The sequence below is a fragment of the Nicotiana attenuata genome, chromosome 2, assembly GCF_001879085.1.
Source record: "Nicotiana attenuata strain UT chromosome 2, NIATTr2, whole genome shotgun sequence".
NCBI classification, from domain to species: domain Eukaryota; kingdom Viridiplantae; phylum Streptophyta; class Magnoliopsida; order Solanales; family Solanaceae; genus Nicotiana; species Nicotiana attenuata.
Window position 1 is genome coordinate 56,269,705 of NC_031990.1, and position 17,973 is coordinate 56,287,677.

Genomic DNA, 17,973 nt, shown 5'->3' on the forward strand with positions numbered 1-17,973 from the left:
GGGGCGCAGAAATAGGGCGCCCCGTGCAATTTTTACAAATTAAAGCTTCAATAATACGTTATCCACATTCATAAACAGGTAACGCTCAACTTAAAATAAAATTAAAATAAGACATAGTGTTTTGGAGTAAAGGAAGGCAATATTGGTGAAAAATGAAAGAAGAAGAAAATAATTATAGTTAGGGAGGTGTTTTAAAAAATACTTATTCATACTTCATATTTGCACGTAACAAATGAAGGCAAAATATTTTTTAGTATATAAACTTTTATCACTTAGAGGGTGTTTGGCTAAGCTTATAAGTTGGTCAAACTGGCTTATAAGCACTTTTTGGCTTATCTACGCGTTTGGTAAAATTAAAAGTGCTTATAAGTTAAGTGCTTATAAGCCAAAAATAAGCCAAAAGCCATAAGTTGGTCTCCCCAACTTATCAAATTTTAGCTTATAAGCACTTTAAGTTTGACCAAAATATTTACTATTCTATCCCTAAAATACTTCTTTTTAAAACAAAACTCTTCGTATACCCAACGGCGGATCCACGTTAGGTACCATGGGTGCTTAAGCACCCATTGCTTTTGAAAACAACACTACTACTTATACAGAAAAATTAGTAATTTACACAAATATATTAACTCAGCACCCAGTCTGCGTAGCAATTTTCAAATTGAGAATAATTGAGCACCCACTATCTAAAAATTCTGGATCCGCCACTGCGTATACCCAGTTCTTCAGCTGCATATTATTAATTTCAGCACTTTTATCCAAACATGTAACTGCTTATTTTTTAAATCAGTTTCAACACTTTAAAGTGTTTATCGGTACCTAATACTTATCAGCTACTTTAAATCAGCTAAGCCAAACGGACTCTTAATCATTCGATTAAGTGATATGTACTCTTGTTTTAGTTAAATTAGTTGATTTACTATAAGTGAATGTTTTAGTTCCTATGGAGTCTAACCAAATTAATTGGGGATTTGAGTTGTAGTTGTCGAAAAGAAGTAAATATTGAAGTCGTCATGAGGAGAGGTGAGTAATAAATGGAAGAGCCAGGAGTAGGTGGACAACCTGGATTCAAGCCGGTCAAAAGGGGGACACCACGATCGTGCATGAAAATGGACCCCCAAAGTCATTGTTACAACAATACTATAGTAGTAGTAGTTTTGTTTAAGAATGCATGCAACTTACTACTTGGCAGTTGGCACCGTCTCTCATCTGTCAACCAACCATCAGGTCCAGCACCAAAGCTGGATTGTGTATATACACTTTATCCCTACCTTGAGAAACTATGTCTCATCTGTCGACCAACCATTAGGTCAGAGTTGTAGTATGTATATAGACTTCACCCCTACATTTAAGAAAATAGAGAGATGGTTTCTGATAGACCCTCAGTAAAAGAAAAAATGAATAGGACAGACTATAATCACAAGTTTTCGACTCTCAAAAAATTATAGATGGTGAGCTCTTTGATATACTCCCTTCGGTTCATAATAAGTGACCAATTTGTTTTTTCATTTTGGTTCAAAATAAGTGTCCAGTTATGTAATCAAGAAAGAATTTAATTTGTTTTTACAAAATAACCCCTATGTACATATCCCTAAAAAGTTTTCTTACTCCTCACATTAAATGTTTAATTAGGGGTAGTTTAGTCATAGTAGGTATTTTTGTATAAAATTTAGTATTTTGTTAATAGACTCTCTAAAACTAAATTGGTCACTTATTATAAACCGGAGGAGTAACTGCTTAAAATGCTCTCTATTAAAGTTGACATAACTTTTTGTAATCTTATACTCCACTTTATAAATGTTAAGTTATTGGATTGAACTCAATTAACCTTTGTCACCGAGCACTGGACACTTTTTGAATTGCTGATCAATAGTTAACAGATTCCCTTTATCGGTATTAACGGAACCACCAATATTGTTCACTTTTAGTTTGTGTTTTACTCCCCAGGAAAAGTTTAGCTGAATTTCTGCTTACGTATATTGGACACTAGGAGTGTTCATGATTCGATTTGGATCGGTTTTTTCCTTAAAAGAAACCAAACCAAGTAAGTCGGTTTTTCAAATATTAGAACCAAACCTAACAACTAAGTCGGTGTTTCGGTTTTTTCGGCTATTTGTCGGTTTTTTCTTAAATATAAGACATACACTACCAAACACATATTCCGGCGACCACATTTTCAACGTAACACTATCAAATCAATTGCCCTTTGAGAAATCTATTATTTACAAAGATATATTGATGATAATTGAATCAAATAGTGATGAACAATTTAAGGACTCAATTAAAAATATATTATTTTTAATACGAAATGGATTCTTACACTTAACAAAAGAAAACTACCAATCAAACTAGAATGTAAAGGTAAAGTACTATACTAAAAGTGCGAACTATTAACATTTACCATTAAATTTTTGAAACTTTGTGTAAAAATATACATATATAGGTGTAATAATAAATTTGAAATAGCTACTCCTGTAGTCGGTTTGGTTCGGGTTTTTTTATTTTTTTTAATTAAAACCAAAATCAAACCAAATATGATCGATTTTTAAAATTCAAAACCAAAACCAAACCAAAAAGTATCGATTTTTTTGGTCGATTTGATTTGATTTTCGATTTGGTTCGATTTTTTCGGGTTTTTATGAACACCCCTATTGGACACTAGTAAGACTTGCAATCAAGAACTTGCATGCAATTGGACTTCTTCAACATGCTAGTTTTTTTCCCTCTTTTTAATTCCTACACGCCACTACGTTAGTCATTTCCAAAGTGGCTATCCAAAGTGGATCCTAATATAGGAGTTCAATTGAACCCACTACTTTCAGCTTGAAATATGTATACATATACAGAATATAACATTATTATAAACTTGCTGAATGTATGTGGATGTTGGATTCGGCCACGTCTAAAGCCATATCTTAAAATTCCCCCGGGATTTATGTATGTCGGATAAACACAATGTCATTGTCTAGGTATTCAAAAAAATTGTTAAAATATCATGGTATAGCCAGTTTTCACACTGATCAATGAAAAATAGCCAGCGTTTATCAAGTCAATGAAAAATAGCCACTATTTTGCTGCAACAAGGACCGGTCCAGTATAATATACGGGAGTTCTGGTACATTTGTGTACGAACTCCAGCATATTATGCTGGACCGGTATACTTTGCTAACTCCTGTAAAATTTGCGAGAGACTGGAGCACCAGTGCTCCAAACTCCAGTATATTATACTGGACAATTATACTTGTTGGAACTCCCGTAAAATCTGCGGGAGTTCCAGCATAATTATGCTTGAACTCCCGTAAAATTTGCGGGAGTTCAAGCATACTTATGCTGGAACTCCCGTAAAATTTGCGGGCGTATTTTTCCGGATTTTGAACAGTGTTTTCGCTCAGATTTAAAGTGGCTAAATTTCGATTACTTTTGAAACTTGGCTATTTTTCAACGACTAGTGATAAATCTGGCTATTTTTGAATTTCTCCCAAAAAAATTCAGCTAACTTAATTGAAATAATTGTTGGGCTTTTATGTATTTAATATATTAAATACTTAAAAGAGGGTGAATGAGAAATGGAGGAAAATAAAAATTTTGAGTGAAATTTTAAGTTTCCCCCCTTGGTAAAGGGACATTGTCCCATATTGGAAGAGGAAGAGGTTTTTTATAGGTGTATAAGCAATTGCTTTCTTCTAGCTCTTAAAGAGTTGAGAAGAAGGCAAGCCTCGCGCCGCCGTTGTCGCTCGCTCGGCTTCGGCTTCGGCTTCGGCTTCGGTCAATGATTGATTGATTAATTTTTTGGACCAAATTTATTTGTTAATAGTAAAATATTAACAGAAATGTTATTAAATATTTGTTTTAATAACATAATATTAATATTAAAATAAATATTAATATTAAATTTTCCAATCCGTTTTTCTGTTTTGGTAACAGAAAATTAACTACCCTCTTCAATTTTCACTCTTTATTGTTGAGTAAATAGCCATTTATGTAATGACATTTATGCTGTGGCCGTTTTGCATAAACAACCATTCTGAAGAGTTGCACCTCTTCAGATTTCAGCCCAACTTTGGCTGTAAATACAACACTATTCTGCTCAGAATTTTCATACGATTTTCTGAGTTTCTCCTCCTTCTTCTGCATACTTTTAGCATCAAACAAAGCAACAGTAAGTGTGATTTGCTACTAAACTTTGTGTTCGCTGAAACACTGGGGTTTGAAGTACCACTACACCAGTGTGTAATTTGTTCTATCATGGGATGAAATAATCCATAACCTTGGGTACTAGGAGGGGATTAAATTCCTTAAGGAAACACTGTGAATTCAGTGGGCTCGAATTGGTTTTCTGTTATTTCGTTATTCATTTCTGTCTATGTTCATTTATATTTCCAGAATTATTTTACAAATACAGTATACTAACAAGCTTAAGGAATTTAATATATTTTCTGTATGTGTACTCATTGTTTCTGGAGAGTAAAGCCTTTGTGGTATTGTACTATATTAAAATCTACGTGATTTTAACGTTTGTGTCATTCTTTTACATAAATGACTAATGATAATGTGAACCAAGCTGTTCCAATGGTGACTGCCAATGCCTCAACGAGCCGAACAACACCGGCAGCATTGGCACCGGCGGAGAAACCCGAAAAATTTTCCGGGATTGATTTCCAGCGTTGGCAGCAAAAGATGTTCTTCTATTTGACTACTCTAAGTCTCCAGAAGTTCATCAAAGAAGATGTTCCTGTGTTGTCCGATGAAACTCCAGAAATTGAACGCTTTCTCGTGATTGAGGCGTGGAGGCATTCAGATTTTTGTGCAAGAATTATATTCTAAGCGGGCTGGAGGATGATTTGTATAACGTCTACAGTGGCGTGGAAACGTCAAAAGAACTGTGGACTGCGCTTGAAAAGAAATACAATACCGAAGATGCCGGGTTGAAGAAGTTCGTTGCTGCAAAGTTTATGGACTACAAAATGGTAGATAACAAGTCTGTTATTACCCAAGTCCAGAAATTGCAAGTGATTATTCACGATCTCCTTGCTGAAGGTATAAATCAAATTAATACTGATGTTGAAAGTAGTAATCTTAGTATTTTTACTAACAGAAATTTCATTGAAGGTCTTGTCATCAATGAAGCATTCCAAGTAGCAGCGATGATTGAGAAGTTGCCTCCTTTGTGGAAGGACTTCAAAAACTACTTGAAACACAAACGCAAGGAGATGTCCCTTGAAGATCTCATTGTTCGATTGAGAATCGAAGAGGACAACAAAGCTGCTGAAAAGATAGGCCGTGGAAACTCAACAATAATGGGAGCAAATATTGTTGAAGAGAACAAAAAGTGGAAGAAGGCTTCTGGACCAAAATACAACCCAAGCAAGAAGCGGTTCAGTGGAAACTGCTACAACTGTGGAAAAACCGGACACAATTCTACGAAGTGTCGTGTTTCGAAGAAAGACAAGAAGAAGGGTCAAGCAAACATGGTTGAAAAGCATGATGATGTTGATGACTTATGTGCCATGCTTTCCGAATGCAACTTGGTGGGCAATCCTAAAGAGTGGTGGATTGATTCTGGAGCCACTCGTCATGTTTGTGCTGTTAAAGAAACTTTTGCTACTTATGCTCCCGTTGGACCCGATGAGATGATTTCTATTGAAAATGCTTCAAAGGCCAAGATTGAATGATGTGGGAAGATATTTCTAAAAATGACTTCCAGCAAAGTGGTGACTTTGAACAACGTCCTTCATGTTCCCGAGATTAGGAAGAATTTATTCTCTACTGGACTTCTTGTTAAGAATGGCTTTAAATGTATTTTTGTTTCCGATAAGGTTGTAATAAGTAAGAACGAAATGTTTGTAGGAAAAGGTTATCTCACTGAGGGCCTTTTCAAGTGGAATGTAATGGTTGTTGAAAATAATAATAAAATTTCAGCTTCGTCTTACTTACTTGAGTCAAATGAATTATGGCATATACGTTTGGGTTACGTTTGGGTTATGTCAATTATAAAACCTTGCGAAAAATGATTAATTTGGAAGTATTGCCTAAGTTTGAATATGAAATATCAAAATGTCAAGTATGTGTGGAATCTAAGTATGTTAAACATCCTTATAAGTTAGTTAAAAGGAATTCAAATCCTTTAGACTTAATTCACACAGATATTTGTGACATGAAGTCAATACCATCTCGCGGTGGAAAGAAGTATTTCATAACTTTTATTGACGACAGTACTCGATATTGCTATGTTTACTTTCTTAACAGTAAAGATGATGCAATAGACGCATTCAAGCAACACAAAAATGAAGTTGAAACGCAACTTAACAAGAAAATCAAAATGATAAGAAGTGATAGGGGTGGTGAATATGAATCTCCTTTTGAACAAATATGTTTAGAATATGTAATTATTTATCAAACAACGGCCCCTTACACGCCCCAATCCAATGGGATTGCAGAAATAAAGAATCGTTCATTAAAGGAGATGATGAACGCATTATTGATAAGTTTTGGTTTGCCACAAAACTTGTGGAGGGAAGCCGTTCTTACGGCTAGCCGAATACTAAATCGAGTATCCCATAGCAAAACACAATCCATTCCATATGAAAAATGGAAAGGAAGGAAGCCCAACTTGAATTATTTTAAAGTGTGGGGGTGTTTGGCAAAAGTGCAAGTTCCTAAACCCAAAAGGGTAAAAATAGGACCGAAAACCGTTGATTGTATTTTCATAGGATATGCGACTAATAGTAAAGTATATCGATTTCTAGTTCATAAATAAGAAAATCCCGACATTCATAATAATACGGTTCTAGAATCAGATAATGCTGAGTTCTTTGAAAATATATATCCGTATAAAAAGGAATGTGAGTCGATTGGTGAAGGATCTAAACGACCTCGGGAAGAAGCAAAAGAAAGTACACTTAACCAGGAGGATCCAAGACGTAGTAAACGTCAAAGAACGTCTACTTCATTTGGACCAGATTTTGTGACTTTCTTATTGGAAAATGAGCCTAAAACATTTAAAGAAGCTATGTCTTCCTCGGAATCATTGTTTTGGAAAGAGGCAGTCAATAGTGAAATAGAATTCATATTGAACAACCATACATGGAAATTGGTTGATCTTCCTCCTGGAAATAAACCGTTGGGTTCTAAATGGATCTTTAAGAGGAAGATGAAAGATGATGGCACTATTGACAAATTTAAGGCAAGACTTGTGGTCAAAGGGTATAGACAACGAGAAGGTCTTGACTATTTCGATACATACTCTCCAGTTACAAGAATTACGTCCATACGAACGTTAGTAGCGTTAACTGCAGTTTATGGCCTTGAAATTCATCAAATGGATGTTAAGACAACCTTCTTAAATGGAGAGTTGGGGGAAGAAATCTACATGGAAAAACCTCAAGGGTTTGTGGTTCCAGGTAAAGAAAAGAAGGTCTATAGACTTGTTAAGTCCCTTTACGGATTAAAACAAGCATCCAAACAATGGCATGCGAAATTTGACCAAACAATGTTGTCAAATGGTTTTAAAATAAATGAATGTGATAAATGTGTGTACATTAAAAATGTTCCAAATCACATAGTCATTGTTTTCTTATATGTGGATGATATGCTGATAATGAGTAATGACATTGCCAACATAAATGCGACCAAACGCATGCTAACTGGCAAGTTTGATATGAAAGACTTGGGAGTTGCTGATTTAATTCTGGGAATTAAGATCCATAAGACTTCTCAAGGTCTGGCATTGCCACAATCTCATTATATTAAAACAGTACTTGAAAAATTCAAGCACTTGGGCTTTAAAGTTGCAAAGGCTCCAATTGACGTGAATCTTGCATTAGCAAAGAACAAAGGCCAAAACATATCACAATTGGATTATGCTCGTGTGTTGGGTTGCTTAATGTACATCATGAACTGTACACGACCAGATATAGCTTGTGCTATAAGTAAATTGAGTCGATATATGAGCAATCCAGGTCAATCTCATTGGATGGCCATGAAACGAGTTTTGGGGTATTTAGTACATACCCAGGATTTTGCTTTGCACTACAGTAAGTATACTGCGGTCATTGAGGGATACTGTGATGCAAATTGGATCACCGGTTCAACTGATTCGAAGTCCACAAGTGGATATGTATTCACTATTGGTGGAGGAGCGGTATCTTGGAAGTCGTCCAAACAAACTTGTATTGCCTGCTCTACAGAGGCTGAGTTCATAGCCTTGGATAAAGCTGGTGAAGAAGCTGAATGGCTCCGGAATTTCTTGGAAGATATTACATTTTGGCCCAAATTGTTGGCACCAATACGCATACATTGCGATAGTCAAGCGGCAATTGGAAGGGCTGGAGCGTTATGTATAACGGTAAATCTCGTCATATACGACGAAGACATAAAACCGTTAGGCAATTACTCTCTAGAGGAATTATCACGATTGATTATGTAAAGTCAAGTGATAATGTGTTGGATCCACTTACAAAAGGCCTAACTAGAGAGGTATTTGAGAAATCATCAAGGGAAATGGGACTGTGGCCGAGAACAAGTCATAGTCGCGGTAACTCTACCTAGAAGACTGGAGATCCCAAGATCTAGGTTCAAGGAGATCAAACAAAGTCATTAATGATGGTTCAACATCGTCAACTAAAGTTTTGGTCCATTCTCGTGATGAGACAATGTTCAGTACAAAGGATAAAACATTAAGGCTTTTTAATGATTTCTAAATTTGATACGGGGTATATCAAATAGTGTATCTACGAGATGACACGTTTAGGAATCACCTATGTAAGTGTGAAGTGTTAGCCGCTTCAAGGAGAACTTTGTAAGGCCAGTTCTCTACGCACTTATGAAACCAGGCGGTGTTCATGGCTGAAACGAACACAAAAATGAGAACCAAAGACTGTTAAGGGTTGGTTGTGTGACTTGTGGTTGTCTAGGTATACACCAAAGTTCGACGGTTCAAAAATATCAAATCCACCGATTGATCGTATATCCGACATAAGTTCACTACGGAAAGTTCAAAGGGAAACCTACTTATCCAGATGCAACTAATCCTTGCTTGCGAATCACACAGTTTTTCATACATACTTCCGTGATATAGCCATTCCCCATTCATGTGGGGGATTGTTGGATTTTTATGTATTTAATATATTTATTACTTAAAAGAGGGTGAATGGGAAATAGAGGGAAATGAAATTTTTGAGTGAAATTTTAAGTTTTTCCCCTTGGTAAAGGGATATTGTCCCATATTGGAAGATGAAGAGGGTTTTTATGGGTATATAAGCAGTTGCTCTTCTTCTAGCTCTTGAAGAGTTGAGAAGAAGGCAAGCCCGCGCCGTCGTCGTCGCTCGCTCGCTCGGCTCGGCTTCGGCTTCGGCTTCGGCTTCGGATTCGGATTCGGATTCGGATTCGGATTCGGATTTGGTCAAATGATTCATTGATTAATTTTTTGGATCAAATTTATTTGTTAATAGTAAAATATTAGCAGAAATGTTATTAAATATTTGTTTTAATAACATAATATTAATATTAAAATAAATATTAATATTAAATCCTCCAATCCGTTTTTCTGTTTTGGTAACAGAAAATTAACTACCCTCTTCAATTTTCCCTCTTTATTTTCCCTCTTTATTGTTGAGTAAATAACCATTTATGTAATGGCATTTATGCTGTGGCCGTTTTGCATAAACAACCATTCTGAAGAGTTGCACCTCTTAAGATTTCAGCCCAACTTTGGCTATAAATACAACACTATTCTGCTCAGAATTTCCATACGATTTTCTGAGTTTCTCCTCCTTCTTCTGCATACTTTTAGCATCAAACAAAGCAACAGTAAGTGTGATTTGCTACCGAACTTTGTGTTCGCTGAAACACTGGGATTTGAAGTACCACTACACCAGTGTGTAATTCGTTCTATCCTGGGAGGAAATAATCCATAACCTTGGGTACTAGGAGGGCATTAAATTCCTTAAGGAAACACTGTGAATTCAGTGGGCTCGAATTGATTTTCTGTTATTTCGTTGTTCATTTCTGTTTATGTTCATTTATATTTCCAGAATTATTTTACAAATACAGTATACTAACAATAATGTGGTCCAAAAAGGCTTCAATTTTAAATTTTTATATGGGTCTAAATATCATGAGTTAATTACTATGAAAAGGTAACCTCTTAAGACTAATACTAAAGAGTTGTCGACCATTAGGAGCGACATATAACCTTTAGAACACGTATTATCGTGTGTGAGGAAGACGAATCAAGTATCAATAACTTAGATAATTTCAAAGCGTGTAGCTCTTTTACCATTTTTTTTAGCACCAACAATCCAACATTATATGTGCAAATAATATGCCAGGTGTATGACAATAAGAAGCAAGAAAATTTTGTAGTATAAATTATGAGGTCGTTAGGATTTGGGAATTTTTTTCTAAGTTGGCACGCTATAATGGATAACCAACAAATCACGCACGAATTAGGCGACAACATAATAGCAACTGCACTATATTTAACTCTGGCCTCTAAACTAAAATATCATAGGATGTCATTAGAAATATTCTAGATACTGCACAACCAAGAAAATCAAGTCAAACGAACAATCCTGATTTTTTGAACCACAAGCTTTTGGCAATTTGCTATCAAGTCAAATGTACTTCGAATAGCGTATTTTGATTTAAACAATAAATAAAGTATTTCAATTTAAAAACAGCCTAACAGGTGTTTTTTTTTTATAAAAAAAAAAGAAATTCATGTTCTTGTAAAATTGCATTACACCTTAAATTCGATGTCAAAAAGGAGAAATCTACTTGATCAGACGTGAACCTTATAGAACCCTACTTGATATTTTGTTAACATCGACATGGTTCACTATAAAAAGTTCAAAGATAAAGTGGCGCTAAAGACAAAACTTTCCTACAAATTAAATACTCGAAATATAGAAGTAAACCTTTTCTCAACAGAAACTATTTGAACAATCTTGACCGCCACATAAATGGCTGCTTTTTTTCTTGCCAAAAGGAGTGTAATGTCTGAAGAAATTATTAATGACACACATGTTTTAAAACATCATAAATGCTTGCGACACCTTTTCTACTCAGGCTTTCCTCCTATTACAACCAATCACGGCTTTCTATCGAGCAACGAATCGTTTTTGAATTTGCATGAGACCAGAAAGTTGAATTTTTTTCCCTCTTCAAACATGCAATTGCCATTACAATTAATCCAGCTATTCTTCTTAAAAGTTGCACCCAGTAACTAGAGCGCAATTAAGTAGCAGTAAATATAACTGGTCTAATATAACAGCAAGCCTTTACATGTGTCCTAGAGTAGAGCTAGTGAGTGTCAAAATATACCAAGAAATTAAGGGGAGTCAAAATATATAAAAAGTAAACATGCGAGAAAATTAAGAGCAGTCAATATATAGTATATACACAATAATTTATTTTTTTATCTACCTACACAATATATTTTTCCTGCAAAGGGGTGTCATTTCCTATAAGGTGGTGTAACGACCCGACCCGTTGTTACAGGAGTTACCGCCCCGTTTTCCCCCGTTTTATGCTTCTATATGTTTCATTATATGTGTTTGGAGAATTTGAAGTAATTCGGTTAGAGTTCGGTTAGAAATAAGACAATAAGTCTCTTTATGAGAAGGTTAGTTTGGAAAAGTCAACCGAATGTTGACTTATGAGTTAGAAGGCTCGGAATGGATTTCCGATGATTTGACTAGTTTCGGGGTATGATTTGTGACTTAGGAGCGCAGTCGGAATTGAATTTGGAGGTCCGGTGTAGAATTAGGCTTGAATTGGCTAAGGTTGGATTTTGGTGAATTCCGGATGGTAGGTGAGATTTTGATCCGAGGGTCGGAATGGAATTATGAGAGTTACAGTAGCTCCGTTAGGTGATTTTGGATATGCGTGAAAAGTTTCAGATCATTCGGAGGTGTTTAGGACGGGTTTTAGATCAAATGCAAGTTTCGGAAGTTTTAGTTTAACTTAGGCTTGAATCCGTGGTAATTCGATGATTTTGATGTTAACGATAGTGTTTTGATGATTGGAACAAGTTTGAATAAGGTTTTGGGGTGTGTTGGTGCTACTGGTTGAGGTCCCGGGGGCCTCGGAGTGATTTCGGGTGGTTAAACGGAGAATCTTGATGTTTGTTGCCGGTCTGGTGCACCTGGCTTTTGGTATTTCTGCATCTGCGGAAAGGGAGCCGCAGAAGCGATTCCGCAGATGCGGCTAAGAGATCGCATAAGCGGTCTGGAGTGGAGTTGGGCAGTTCCGCAGAAGCGGGACACTTTTCGCTTAAGCGTGTCCGCAGAAGCGGACAGGAGGTCGCAGAAGCGGGTTTGGCCAGGAGGTGAGCTTCCGCAGAAGCGGAAATTGGTGTCGCAGAAGCGGCCCTTGAGTTTTAATGAAAAATCGCATAAGCGGTCATATGGCCGCAGAAGCGGTCCCGCATAAGCGGTTACGGGACCGCAGAAGCGAAAACTGGGCTGGGCGACAGAAGGGTTTTAAAATAATATTTCATCCGCGACCCTTTCATATTTTTCGTCCATTGTTGACGTTCTTAAGAGCTTTGAGCAAGGAAATTCGAGGGTTTTGACTGAGAATCACTTGGAGGTAAGTTCCTTGGCCTAAATATTCGAATTTATGGTAGAAATTACATGTAAATTGTAGAAAATTCATTAAAAACGGGTCAAGCTAGGGCTTGGAAAGCTGTGGTGTAAAAATGGAATTTGGAGGGTCAAACGAGCTCCGATTTTGGTAAACTTTATATGCACGTACTTGTGGCGAGACGAGGAATCTGTTGGTGTGATTTTCGGAATTTTTCGAGAAGTGGGCCCGGGGCTCGGGTTTTACCAACTTCGTAAATTTTAGTACTTTTTGAGTATTTTTGATTGGGTTATATTTCTTTAACCCATATTTATGTATTCGTTGTGATTTTGACTATATTCGACGCGCGAGGAGGTCGATACTAAAGGAAAAGGCATTGCGGACCATTCTACGGCCGGTTAGAGGTGAGCAGTTGGTGTATATGATGGCCTGAGGGTTTGAAACCCCGACTTATCACATTGTGACGCTATTGTAGGGCGTGACTCGCACCCCATGGCAGGTGCGGGATTAGTTATGACTGGGGATTAAGACTTAGTCCATCCCAAACAAGAATATTTCTATATTGGTGACTGATACGCACCCTGTATTGAATATATCTGGGCTTATTGCCGTGTTTGGGGCCTTGTGCCGATCTGTAGCATCCTTAGAGGATGAATGTCATTGTGATAGCATGCTTTGTATAATCATTGATCTCAGTCCTGTGTTTAATCACTGTTATGAAACGCTAAGTCACTTTTCCTGAAGTTAAATATCTAAAATATATTCTCCTTAATAAATTGGAAATTGGGAAATTAATTGAATCTGTTACGTGACTCATATGCATATTGTGGACTGAGTATGGATCGGGCTGCACGCCGCAGCGAATGGTATGATTATATTGCGCTTGGACTGAAGGAGCCCCTCCGGAGTCTGTACACACCCCCAGTGAGCGCCGTCGACGTTAAATGGATCGGGCTACTCGCCGTAGCGGTCATGTGCATTGCATTGCATCTTTACATTATACTTGACTGCTATATTTGAAGTTGTTTTGCTGTTGGTTCGTAGTTAGGTGTTGGACTGTTAGTTTTAGCTTTACTTTGTGGCATTTCGTGGATTTCTTATCTTCAGACATTTTATATGCTTATTACTCACTGAGTCGGTAGTACTCACCCCTACTCCCTGCACCTTGTGTGCAGATTCAGGTACTTCGGGAGCTTAGTTGAGCTAGCCGCTGGTTTCCAGAATTCCAGGAGTGGTCGAGGTAGCTGCTATGACGTCCGCAGGACCCGACTCCTCCCTTATCCCTTTATTATTTCCGTACTTTAGAACATACTTATTTTGAGGATTTTTTTGACTCTGTATTAGCTAGAGGCTCTAGACTCATGACCCCAGGTCTTTGGGAGTTACAGTTATGTCAGTATTTCGTATTGTTTTAATTGAGTATTTCAACTATGAGTATTAATATTTGATTTTAAGTATCTGATTAATTGGTTTTGAGCTTTGTGCTCGGGTTGAGAGAGTAAATGGTCGGGCTTGCCTAGCATTAGTGTTGGGCGCCATCACGATCGGGTTTGGGGTCGTGACAGGTGGCTCCGCCACTGAGTATAGTCGTCGATTATGGGCTTGGCCGTTGGGCCAGCCCAGCGCAGCCCGTGATTTAGCAGGACTGGGCTGGAGTTTTTGGAGCCCATTTTAAAACGAGGCTTTTAAGCCCGGCCCGAGTAAGCCCATGGCCCACGAGGCTTGACTGATGCTGGATTGGGCCGGCCCGTGGGCCTTATGAAAATATGTATTTAAAATATATAACATATAAAAAGTATATACACTAAAAATAACAAGAAGAGTATCCCAAGCTTAAAGTTTATTAAGCTTGTCATATTAAAAGATCAAAGTCTTAAAACGTTAATTAGTTTTTAAAATTTAATTATTCTTAATATTTAACTAATTAATATTGCATATGAAGATGAAAGTGAAGATGTTAAGGCAACCTTCTCACAAGCGAATTCAAATGTACTTGATGAAGATGATATGTGGGATATCCCATAAGCTTCATGGACGTTTTCTTGAATAGTTTATTTTGAGTTTTGACTTTTAGTGAATGAATATTGTCTTGTCTTTTACCTTTTAGTATTTATTGTGATATATTGGAACAGTATAAAAAGTTATTAAGTTTTTGTGAAATTTTTCCAATAAGATTTTTTTAACTTTTAAATATTTTTTTTAGGTTAGAGCTTAAAGAAAAATTATAAAATTACATTTTAAAAAATGATGGGCCGCCTGTGGGGGCCCGCAGCCCACGTAGGGCTGGGATGGGCTTACCATTATAAGGCCCATAAAAATGGTGGGCTAGCCTAGCCCAACCCGTCAATTGCTAAAGCCCACGTGGGCTGGACTGGGCTAGCCCGACCCTGCCCATATTGCCAGCTCTATCCTAGAGAATAATCATGGGATAACATGGTTAATGCCATAATACGAGAATTATATGTATAATACGGGATTATCGTAGATGTTTGATTCATATTACTATACTAGATAACGTTGCCCATGCTCCGCATGGGCCCAACAATTTGTAGTCTAAAGTTGTTTGTTGATTGTAACAAATATTAAGCATATTTTTGCTTTGTGGTTCCTCTCCTGAATTTAGACATGAGAATTCGGTAGAAACTAAAGAAGATAAAGTAATTTTCTGAATCGGGGTAAAATGAATACATTAGCTACCGGCACGAAAGACAGTGTTTTAAGCTCGTAAAATGTTTAAAGTAGTACCAAAAAAGCAAGAATACATTAAATAGCATGAGCCTAACAGTGAATAAAAATAAATATTGCTTATTAGAAATTCCAAATCAATAAGAGAAATGCCTTTAAACTATCGACTCTATGTAGAAGAACAAAAAATCTCAAGCTCACAAAGCAATGTTGTCGTTTGTCTTCAACATAACGAGCTTTACGGTATTGCAGAAACTAATTCCAGGAATTTTCATTTTTAGGACAGATTAAGGTGGTGCTTCAAAACCTAGAAGCGACAAAGAAAAAACCGAATGAGATGGAACAGATTCCTAATTTCATTTCTAAATCAAATAGTGAAAGAGGACAAAGTCAATAATTTGCTTCTTAATAATCTTATAAAACAGGATCCAATTAGTCGGAGCAGCTTGCTGTTAATATACACAATTGGCGACATTAGTCACTTACTTCTTGCTATTCCAGTCAGGCAAATTATCTATGAAAGTAATGGCACTATTAGCTAAAGATAACGAAATTTATTGTACTTCAGTCAGCTTTCTAAATCATTTATTTTACATACTCTCACTTACTTCTTGCTATTCCAGTCAGGCAAATAATCCATGAAAGTAATGGCACTATTAGCCAAAGATAACTAAAATTTATTGTACTTTAGTTAGCTTTCTAAATCATTTATTTTAGAGTGGTACGCTACTCTGAGATGGAGGTGTCTATACCTTTCTTGACAAGCTTGTTCCTGTGACAATGTGAGCTTATTTGCCTCTTCTTACTGTTTGAGAGAGTTGTAAAAATAACATATAGAATTTTCCTTTGTATATTGAATGATTTCTGTTGTACAGTGTTGATGTATAAATATAAGGAGGAAGGGAATATAATCTAGGGTAAAAACAGAAAAGCCAAGTGGCACTCTACTATTGACTCTTCTATAACTGATTTATTCTCTACAACTGAAACTAGATAAATACAAAAAATAAATAATTATAATTATATTACAGGTTGTATACGTAATGAATCCCGATCTTCTAGAAGAGTGGGCATTTCAGTCGCGTCCAGTGATGAGCCCAATAGAATAAGCCCAATAGAAAATAAGCCCAAGTCCTCTTTACAGATCAAAAGAGAACCCGGTCAAATAAGGGACAACATTTTCGGACAAACCAAACCTTAGCCACTCAAACATCAACTACTTCTCTTATCACTCTAAGAAATTAGGGTAACACCCTCCCCCCTCCCCCCCCCCCCCAGTTGGAGGGAGAGGTACGAACACCCAACTTGCCCAATAGATTTCGATGAAGAGGACCTGTGAGAGGTTTAGTAAAGAGATCCGCAAGCTGAGATCAGATCGAACAAAGGAAAGAGAAATAAGCCAGCAAGAAATTGTTGTCGCACAAAGTGACAGTCGATTTCGACATGTATGGTTCGTTCATGGAATATAAGGTTTTTGGCGATATGAAGTGCATCTTGACTATCGGACTGAAAAGGTAGGATTGACAGATCTTCAAAAAGGCGAACAAACCAAGTGAGTTCGGCTACAACTCGTTGCATAGAACGGTATTTCGCCTCTGCAGAACTAAGTGAGATGGAGGTTTTCTTCTTTGACATCCAAGAAATAGGAGAAGAACTCAGGGAGATGCAATCCCTTTTGTCCTTTGTTGTCCTTGAACCTTTTGAAATTTGCTCCCTGATTGTTAGCATTAAACGAAACTGAATCCCCAGGATAAGCAGGTGTAGCATGGATTTCTCTTTGTTTTTCATCTTGAATGGTTAGAGAATAAGCTTTTCCTATAGAGGGTGAAAGGGAGGATAGGAATATGTTTCTCCTTACACCAATGAATGTATCATTTAGAACCATTAGAAATTGACAAAGCCTTTCATCTTGATGTGCTTTCTGTGACTTGGCCTTAGCTCTACACTCACAACACTACAACAAATTTAGCTTACAACCACACTTATTTTAGACTATGCCCGAGAAGTGTTGCCAAAAATACTTATGGGAACACTTTTAAATTGTGGTCTTCGGGTAGAGTCTTTGACTATGATTTTGTCACGACCCCAAAACCAACCCGGTCGTGATGGCGCCTATCGTGAAACTAGGCCAGCCTCAACTCAACGCAATCCAAAACCACAATACTAAAATCAAGTCATTTGCGGAAAAACTTTCATCATTTTAAATAAACTGTTTAAGACATAAAAGAAATATTCATATTACAATACAACCTTCCCAAAACCAGGGTGTCACGGAATACATGAGTGTCTAGAGAAATAGTATAGTCTACTACAAAGTTCACTAAATACAACTGGAACACAACTAGAATAGAGAGGGAGGGTCAAGATCTGCGAACGCCATGCAGATACCTCAACAATCTCCCAAGCCTGCAACCTCGATCATTGACTGCCACTAGGACCGAAAGTACCTGGATCTGCACACAAGGTACAGGGGGTAACGTGAGTACACCAACTCAGTAAGTAACAAGTCCAACCTTGGACTGGTAGGTAGTGACAGACTAAACGTCACATTTATAACACATTTAAATTGTACAATAAAGTAGGCATGCTGGCAATTCAGTTATTCAACTCAATAGTAAAGCAAAATATCAATCCGAATAATGTGAAGTATAAAGCTCAGCAAATCTCTACATGTCAATTCCAGATATGTATGAAAATGCACTG